The sequence below is a fragment of the Mus caroli genome, chromosome 17, assembly GCF_900094665.2.
Source record: "Mus caroli chromosome 17, CAROLI_EIJ_v1.1, whole genome shotgun sequence".
In the NCBI taxonomy this organism is placed as follows: Eukaryota; Metazoa; Chordata; class Mammalia; order Rodentia; family Muridae; genus Mus; species Mus caroli.
Window position 1 is genome coordinate 84,176,454 of NC_034586.1, and position 8,961 is coordinate 84,185,414.

Here is an 8,961-nt window from a genome sequence, read left to right on the forward strand (position 1 = left end):
CGTTACGGATGGTTGTGAGCCACCATGTGGTTGCTGGGATTTGAACTCTGGACCTTTGGAAGAGCAGTCGGGTGCTCTTACCCACTGAGCCATCTTACCAGCCCTAGCCTGCATTTCTATATGAGCACTGTGGGCTTGCTTGGTGCCGTGGAGATCAGGAGAGAGCCAATTCCCTGGAACTGGAGTTATGGATGCTTGTGAGTAACTGTGTCAGTTCTGGGAACTGAACCACCGTTCTCTGCAAGAATAACAAGCTCTCTTAGCTGCTCATCGATCTCTCCAGCCCTCCCGTTCTTAAAGGCCTCAAGCTGCTCTACAACTTTAACCTAAAGAGAAACCATAGATGGACATAATGCTGGGAAAACACCTGAGGCCACGCCAGGGAGGGTCGTCCAGTCTGTGTACGGAGAGAAAGCCTCTGTCCTCAGCTGAGAGCCATGTCCTCAGATACCGTGGTGATGAATGAATGGAAAGGCTGTCACCAAGCAGACTCCTCTTGCCTTACATTTCTCAGCAGTTTAGTAATTAGTTCCAAATTAGGAGGCTAGCTGGCAATTATAGTTCTGTTCTTCTAAATCTTTTGGAGGAAAGGCAAGAGAACTTTTGAACAACTCTTCCATGAAGAGACTAAGAAAACTTAGCAGAAGAAACACAGCGGAGTTTCCATCAGTGGAGGGGCCTTGAAGGCAACTCCCCAATTGGAACCTCATTGTTTATTTTTCTGGGGGCTTTACTAATTCCTGAACTCTACCCCAGTCCTTTCTGAAACCACAGGAATATCGTGGAATGGCCCAGGAGGGAGGTCTTGGAAACCCAAGAATAGAAACAGCATAATATAGTCAACAAGACAATGTCTGTGTTGTGTCTGGCCAGTAGATCACAACCTGGGTTCTAGCCTGGAAAGGCATTTTGGAAACCTGGAAGAGGGGCTGGGCTGTGTGAGATAAGGAAGGAACCAAGACAACAGTCTCTGTTCAAGGTTTAATTTTTACTATTTCGGCACTCAGTTATAAAGGAAGGGGGAGGGGCCCAATTCCCGCCAAATAATCTTGGGGTCCAGTAGCAGGGTGATCACGTGATGGCTTCGGAACAGCAAAGCGGCAGGTTCCAGCAGTGGGCGTGGCAGAACGATTGAGCGGAAGCTCCATCCAGGTGTAAACAGTGGAACCATTAAGGCTGGGGGAGGGGAGGCTACATGTCTGTAAGATCCTGTTCAACTATTAAACACTAGTCTCCCTTGGCCTGTCTGCCTCCCTCCCTCCCGCTCCCCCACCCTCCCTCCTCCTTGCTAGGTCTTGAGTTCATGGTCTTGCATCCTCAGCCTCCTGAGTGCTATAGGCACACACCGTTACCGCCTTTCCTATATTTCTTTAGGTCATCTCTTCAGTTGAGCTAATTGGACTCTTTTCCCACTGTGTTTAATGTTTGTAATCTACCACAGTCTACAGCAGTAGGTGCTGGAGGCAGGGAGCAGTCCTAGACTCAGATTGTTGCTGTTGAGCAGTGAGTGTACCTTGTTCGTGGAAGGCTGTCAGTAAATGCTTGTCAGATACTTCCTAATCATGGGCCATGGACCAGCTGTGGTCACTAGCCATTGTAGCTCTAGGCATGCCAGGAATGTCATCTTCATGATAAAAGACTGCCAATCCATGGCTGGTTGGGATTGAGATGGTTGCTTTGGGTTGGCATTCTGAGTGAAAATGTGGGCTTTTTAGCTCAGGAAATTCCCATCTGAAGTGTATTTGAATTTCCTCAGAAAAGTTACTTAGCTCATCTCAGAATGCTTCATGCATGTGAAATGTCTTTGTTCTGGGTGCTTCTTAAAAATACTTTTCCCAAAGCCATCACATTGTCTTGACTGGTTCTTGTCATCTAAATAGAGACTAGTGCTGTGAAGTTTGGGAGAGGACTAATGTCCTCATTAAACATTTGAGACCAAGCCTTGCCCTCCTCTTGAAGCTATGTTGATTTTAATAGCTGTAGCTGACCAATCCTGAGGGATCTACCAGGTCCTCCCCACAGAAACTTTGGGGATCTCCCTGTGATACTGGATCCTGAATTCTTCGAATCCTGGCAATTGGACAAGCTACTTTAATATCGTTTCCATTTACCAAGTTTTCTAAGGTCACAAAGACAATACCAGAGAAGGTGTTTAAAACAGAATCCCACTGCTGTGTGAATTCAGGGACCTCCTTAAAAGTCCTCGGTGGTTTCCATGGAAAGGCTGTCGGGAAAAGGAACACTGTGCGTAATGAAGAGGAAGGTGTCCTCTGAGCATCTGAGTGTGCAGCAGGCAAGAGTAGCTGGAATACAACAGGGTCCCCACTGGTGGCGTACATGGCAGCGGTGGCTTGGGTGAGGAGAGGCTAAGCAGTTTACAACCAGATATTAATACAAAAGGACTTTGCCAGAGAGAATCCTATGGAGATAAGTGCCCAGTGTATTCCAACAGGCCAGAAAGAAGAAAAGATTTGCAAACGCTGCAATCTCCTGAGTGATGCAGGGTCACAGAAGGGCAGGGACACGCCAAGGTAAAAGAGGAAGCAGTTTTCAGTTAACTGGAGTTGCCTTCAGAGAGTTTCATGTCTGTCCCCGGAAAGTGTCAAAATTTCCATGAGATTTCTTTCACCAGCTCAGCTACCCTACTAATTAAGGCCACACTGCTTCTTTCAAAGATGACATCATTTATAAACTGCGCTCAGAAAGCCGTTGTAGTGGTAGTAACTTTCCCAAGTGTGTTGTTTTCTGTGTGCCTCCACAGTTAGCTATGGCATTTCTGAGAGGGACTGTCCCCTCCAACCCCGCCCTCGCCCCCCAGAAGCTGGTGGTAGACACAAGGGACACAGCAACAGTGAAACTCAGCCTCTGTTGTTTTTTGGGTTTGTTTGTTTTTATTTAAACCTGGTGCTCTGGGCTAGAGAGGTGACTCTGTGGTTATGAGCACTGTGTTGCTCTCTGGTTCTCAGCCCCCACATTGGGAAGCTCACAACTGCTTGTAACTCCATCTCCAGGGAATCTGATGCCCTTTTCTGACCTCTTTGAACACATTCACGCCCACATACCCTTCCATGGACACATAAACACACAAAACAGAGTACTGGAGCACAAACACCAGGCTTTGTGTGGTAGGCAAGCACCACCCAGCCATGCCTACCCAGACCCCATAATGGAGGCGAGGGGCCTTCCTTCTTCTGTTTATTTGTTTAGTTCTGTTAGTGTTATGCTTTAAGCACAAGCACAATTAGAAATATTACCCAGAGAATGATATTATCCCAAGTGTGCCCGACTGTGTGGTATGAGGCGCCTGTGCCCTCTCTGGAGCTCCATGTCTTCCCTGAATCTGAGTGGTTGGACAAACAACCTGATTATCCTTACCATGCCACCAGGTTTTCCAAGGCCACAGAGACTACACAAGGGAAACGCTGCTGCTGCTGCTAGTGTGTGTGCGTGCGTGCGTGCGTGAGTGCGTATGTCTGTGTGTGTGTGTGTGTGTGTGTGTGTGTGTGTGTGTGTGTGTGTGTGTTGGGGGAAGAGGGTACACTGGAAACCAATTAAGGAAGAGACTTCCTCGTCCACATCCCTCATGCACTCTCCAAGATGCACGCCAGAGGCGCTGTGGTGTTCCCATCTTCGTACACCGCTCAGCCCATCACTCATTCACCTGGTCATCTGTGCACCAGATGAGCGTGGATTTCCTCGCCAACCCTCCTTCGCTGTGGACGCGGCTTCTCTCTGCCCTGGGCCTGACTGCAAAGAAAATGGAGGCCCTCGTAGATAGAGGCTTCCAAAAATAATTTGGTGAACTTCGTCCAAGCTTCCTTTTTAGGGACTACAGATTCGCCCAAGACAGCTGATTCCTGAGGGAACGTGTAATGTCCAATCTCACACCAGAAAAAAAATCTTTGGGGGATCTAGGTTGGAGAAACAAGCAAGAAGGGAGGATCCCGCAGGGAAAGAGGGGCGGGGACTGGAGGAGGGGCCCGGGCGGTGCACACCTCCCCCACCCCCACCCCGCCAGTCGCCCGGGCCCTCCTCCCACTTCTCCCTCCCTCCCCTCTTCCGTCCCCTTCCTCCCCTCTCCTCTTCCCTGTGTGGATGGCCTTGGCCAGAGACGGAGCCCCAGCCGCGCTGCCCGTGAGTGATAATAAGGAGCCCCTCTCCAGGGTGGGGTCGCTCCAATTCTCTGGAGTTTGAGGGCGGGGGTAGAGGGCGTCTCTTTTCTCAACTCCCGACTGGCGTCCAGAGCCGGCGAGGGGATGGGGCCCCGCCGGCTTCTCTCTGCCCTGGCCTGACTGCCAAGAAAGAAAAGTACAACTGTACAACTGCACGGGACAGTCAAGTTCGTGGGCAGAACGGGGCGGGGACTGTAGGAACGAACCCACGCGTGGTCACCGCCACCCAGACCTGGGCACCATCCGCTGTCAACCAGGGCAGAGCTCCTTCAGAACTCTGGATCCTCGCACCTACGACCCCCCACCCCCGACTCCTGCAGTCTTTCTGGCTCCTCCCACCTCTGGGTTCACCCCCATCCCCTCTTGCCCTCAGAGATGACCAGCCAGGACGAGCCTGCCAAGCCAAGGGGTCATGCACACTTTGCTCCAATATTTGTAGCAGGAATGACATGCGCCAGGTTTTGGCATGTGGACTTTGTGGATGCAGAAGGAGTTGAGACTATAGTCCTTTATAGGACATGATTATTTCTATGGTTTGGTAGCACCCATCCTAAATATCTAGTTATCTATGGTCTATCTATTTTCTTTCCAACTGTATGCCCCTCCCCAATGACAGCTAATCTAATTAGATGGCAAAGCTCATAAAGAAAAGCAGAATTCTAGCCCCCCCCCATTTTTGTTTTGTTTTGTTTTGTTTTTTTGTTCAGGGGGTGGTGAGATGGCTTAGGTGGTAAAGGTGATTGCTGCCAACCAAGCCTTGACAACTCGAGTTCAGTTCCTCGGGATCTAAATGGTACAGGGAGAAAACCCACTCCTGACACCGTTCTCCACATTCCACTCGTGGCACTCTCTATCCCTCCTCCACGGCCAACACTTAAACAAACACAAAACAAAACAAAAGTGACTAACAATAAATAAAAATGTGGTGCAGAGGCTGGAAAGTAAAGATTTCAATCTCCACTCCACTGTGTTAGTTTAGTTTAGTTTTTTAGACTCCTCTAAGTGGGCTGTTATAGCCTCCTCCTGGCTGAGGGCTTTAGTTTGCCCGATTTGCTTGGGCAAGAAAGCTGTTGTCACTCCCCTTAGCCTGCCCATCTGTGGGGCGCCCTGTAGCTGTTTTTCACTTTCTCTCCCCTAAGCAGGAGGTGCAGACAAGTGAGAGAGTGATGGAGGAGTCTGGAGCAGGAGGGCCACAGATAAAAAAGGCAGTGCACTTATTTTAGCCCCGTGGCTGTGGCTTCCACAGAGTTCTGACTGGGCTGGAGGGCTGTTTAGTTCATTTGTGTGGTTTTTATGTCGGGTTTTATTATGGCTGAATCAATGTTTCCATGACAGGCTTGGTCTCTGAGCTCTTCCAGGCAGCCTGCTGATCTCCATGGTGAAACTACACAGATAGAGTCTGGAGTCGTTTTTGTTGTCCTTCTGCCTGTGTTTTAGGGATTGAGTGAGGTTGGTTGTCTCTGCTCACCTCTCCCTAGGCATCCGAGCTGCTGGAGGCAGCAGGGCCTCAGCAGAGCTGCTCTGTGTGAGGGGAACTGCAAGGAGCACGGCACCTCACTGTGTGGGGAGCACACATTTCCTTGCTTGTTTAGGGTGTTTATGTGTGTGTGTGGGGGGTATGCATGTGCACACAACTGTGGAGGGTCTACCCTCTAGGAGGATGGTGTGTGTCCTGTTTATTCCCCTGAGACAGGGCTCACTGTTTTCCCAACAGACTGGCAAACTCTAGCAAGCATCCTGCCTGTCTCTGCCCAGGTATGCCTAGTTCTTGCCAAATTGATGTTTTATGTGGGTGCTGGGGATCTGCCTCCAGGGCCTTCAGTTAGCCCCTAACTGATCTGAGGAGCCTGAGTTACTACTCTCTGTACAAACAACATTGGGATCATAGCACACGCTGCAAACGGCACTTTGAGGCAGGTCAGGGTATAAATAAAGATTTAAAAGAAACTTCGGAGACTCATAACTGCTTTTAGTACACTGAGGATATGTGGCTGTCCTTGAGACATCTGCATCACTCCCTGACTTAGGGGCACAGCAGAAGACAGGGCAGATAGAAATGAAGAACTGAAGGATGGGAGGTGTGCTAAGAATACTTACATGAACTCAGTGGCAGTAAGGCTACCTGCACAAAGCTGGGCCCACTGAGGATCAGGGAGAGGCTCCCAAGTCTCTGTTCTTCCCTGACAAGCTTTGGATGATCAGTGATCTCTAGGGGATATTCCTCAGTAGGTTGACTAAGGGCACCCCCTACCCATGCTAAAACAAGCAATTGTGATAAAGTGCAATGGAACACACACACACACACACACACACACACATACCACACCACACACACACATACACACACATACCACACCACACACACACACATACCACACCCCCCCACACCACACCACACACACACACATACCACACACCCCCACACACATACCACCCCCCCACACACACATACCACACACACACACACATACCACACCACACACACACACATACCACACCACCCCCCCCCCCCCCACACACACACCTAGAGAGGTACACTTGGGAAGAATGGCAGAGGGAGGAGAAGGGGTCAGAGGACGAGGAGGGGCATGATCAAAGTATATTTTCTATATGTAGGCATTGTGAAAGACTAAGTACAACAACAACAACAAAAGGATTGTAAAAACTGAATTCATTGAAAATGGGGGAGCTTGTTTTAAACAGGATGTGTCATGTCTGCCTAGTTTGACAGTCCCATGTTTGTATCAATCAGTTAAGGTTTTGTCAGTGGTCTTGTAACATCATAAAGTGTTGGGATATCCTTGATTTAAATGCAAGTCCTCAAGTGCTGAACTTGTATGCCCTCCTTCCCTAAACAAACAATGCAGCCTGATAAGAATCCCCAGTCGCTTCCTGTTACAGAGAGTTTCTAATCGTGAGTTTAATGCCCTGGAAGCCAACTTTATACTGCTTGGAAAACCCTGCCTACCTGGCAGTGTTCTGCGCCCATCATGGAATGAATCTAGTTAAACAGAGGAGTTCGCCACACATCCAGCAGCAAAGGCGAGCTTAGCGTGGGCTACACAGGAAGCTGGAGATATCAGAAGACCACAGAAGGGCCCCTGACCTCAGGATTGAACAGGTTGGATAGTGAGGTGGAGTCACATCTCCACACAGCCAGGAGAGAGTCAGCCACCTTCTGCCTGCGTCACATGGGTTAGAAACAGATAAGGTCTGTGACCTCCATCAAAAGGCAAGAAGGAAAGGGTTGTTCAAAGTAAGCTCACCCAGAGGAATGGTACATGGCCTTTAAATGCTACCCTGTACGGGATACTGAATTATACAGGAGATGCTCAGAGAGCAGGGGTGAATTTCAATGGCAAGCTATGAATTAGAAAGCAGTATCCTTTCACTCTGAAAAGACACCCGTGACAATTGAGATGCTATGCTTTGAAATGGTCTCGGGGATTAGAGCTGCTCTTGCTTTTCTTCCTGTTGGCCCAGGTTCCTCAGCTTTTGACAGTAAGGATAGCTAACATGCACCAAGTATTAAACACTCACGTGGAGTATTTCGTTTTAAAAGTCTTTGCGGGAAGAACTGTTATCATTTTCACTGTGGGATTCAGAAACCAGGATTAGAGGGGAACTGGCCCAGGGCTGTACAGGTGCCTTAGCGTGCGAGGCAAGTCTCAAACTTAGGTCAGCGATGAGAGTCTACACACTTCAATCTCTAACTATTCCTGAACATAAATTATCAATATTATTTTAGAAAAGTAGAAACGTTGCCTTGCTTCAATAGAGTCAAATATTTTGATTGCTTATAAAATGCCTCCACCTTCCAAATCCTTTTTCCCCCCCCACTGACCCTTTTCCTTGGAAGTTGTTGAGAATTGCTCCACACTTACAATTGTGAAACAACTCTACCCCATAAGATGTACCCAGAAATCTCTGGGAGCTTCCCAGCCAGACTGGAGTTCCTGGAACCCATGGGACTGGAGTAGCTGGGGTGCAGGGCTGGCATTTTGAAGCAGGCCAGGCAGATTGGAGCTGTCTGCCGGGGTGTGTGCTGCTCTTCAGGGCTGTGTCGGTGGGATGGGTAGAAAAACCTGGTTGTTGATGTTGAGTTCTGTGTAAACATGACAATGAAAACCTGGCTCCATGGGTGACCTCATGCATTGGCAAGTTGGCTAATTTAATGCAGATTGGGGGATATTTGGTGTGTATCTTAAGTTCAAATCCCATAGCACTTCCCTCTGTCTCAGGGAGGCAGGAACTGGAGGTCACTTTATTCTTTCCCTTTATGGTACCTACCTAAATGTCCTCAAATACATCTGCTGTGTCGTCATTGCCTCTACCCCCTGAGTGAACTCACTCAGGCCCCAAGGGATCTGACACCCTCCTTAGGCCTCCGTGGGCGCTGGTGCTCACACACACATATTCACACACATACACCATAAAGCAATAAATAGACGAATCTCAACAACAAAAAAAAAAATGAAGAAAAAGCAATATGATGGTCAAGGGCCCCTTCCTGAATTATCCTGATTAGACTGATATTTGAGATCTTGATTATATTTAAGAAATAAAAGATTTCTTTCTGGTTTCAGAGGTGGGATGTGACCCTTTGGACATTTTGCCTGGGCTCTCTAGTGGGAGCTGTGACCCTACAATTATCCGTGTTTTATCTTTTTTGTTTTGTTTTGTTTTGATTTTCGAGACAGGGTTCCTCTGTGTAGCCCTGGCTGTCCTGGAACTCACTTTGTAGACCAGGCTGGCCTCGAACTCAGAAATCTGCCTGCCTCTGCCTCCC

At 48.7% G+C, this 8,961-nt stretch overlaps 1 protein-coding gene across 1 annotated transcript in view; it reads left to right on the forward strand.

The window, feature by feature from the left end:
* The first annotated feature begins 4,059 nt into the window (after window positions 1-4,059).
* The window catches only part of Ston1 (stonin 1), a 44,405-nt gene continuing 39,503 nt past the window's right edge, over window positions 4,060-8,961 (forward strand). Inside the window, 1 exon segment of the mRNA XM_021149155.2 lies at window positions 4,060-4,134. The gene's annotated coding sequence lies outside the window, so the exon portion shown is untranslated.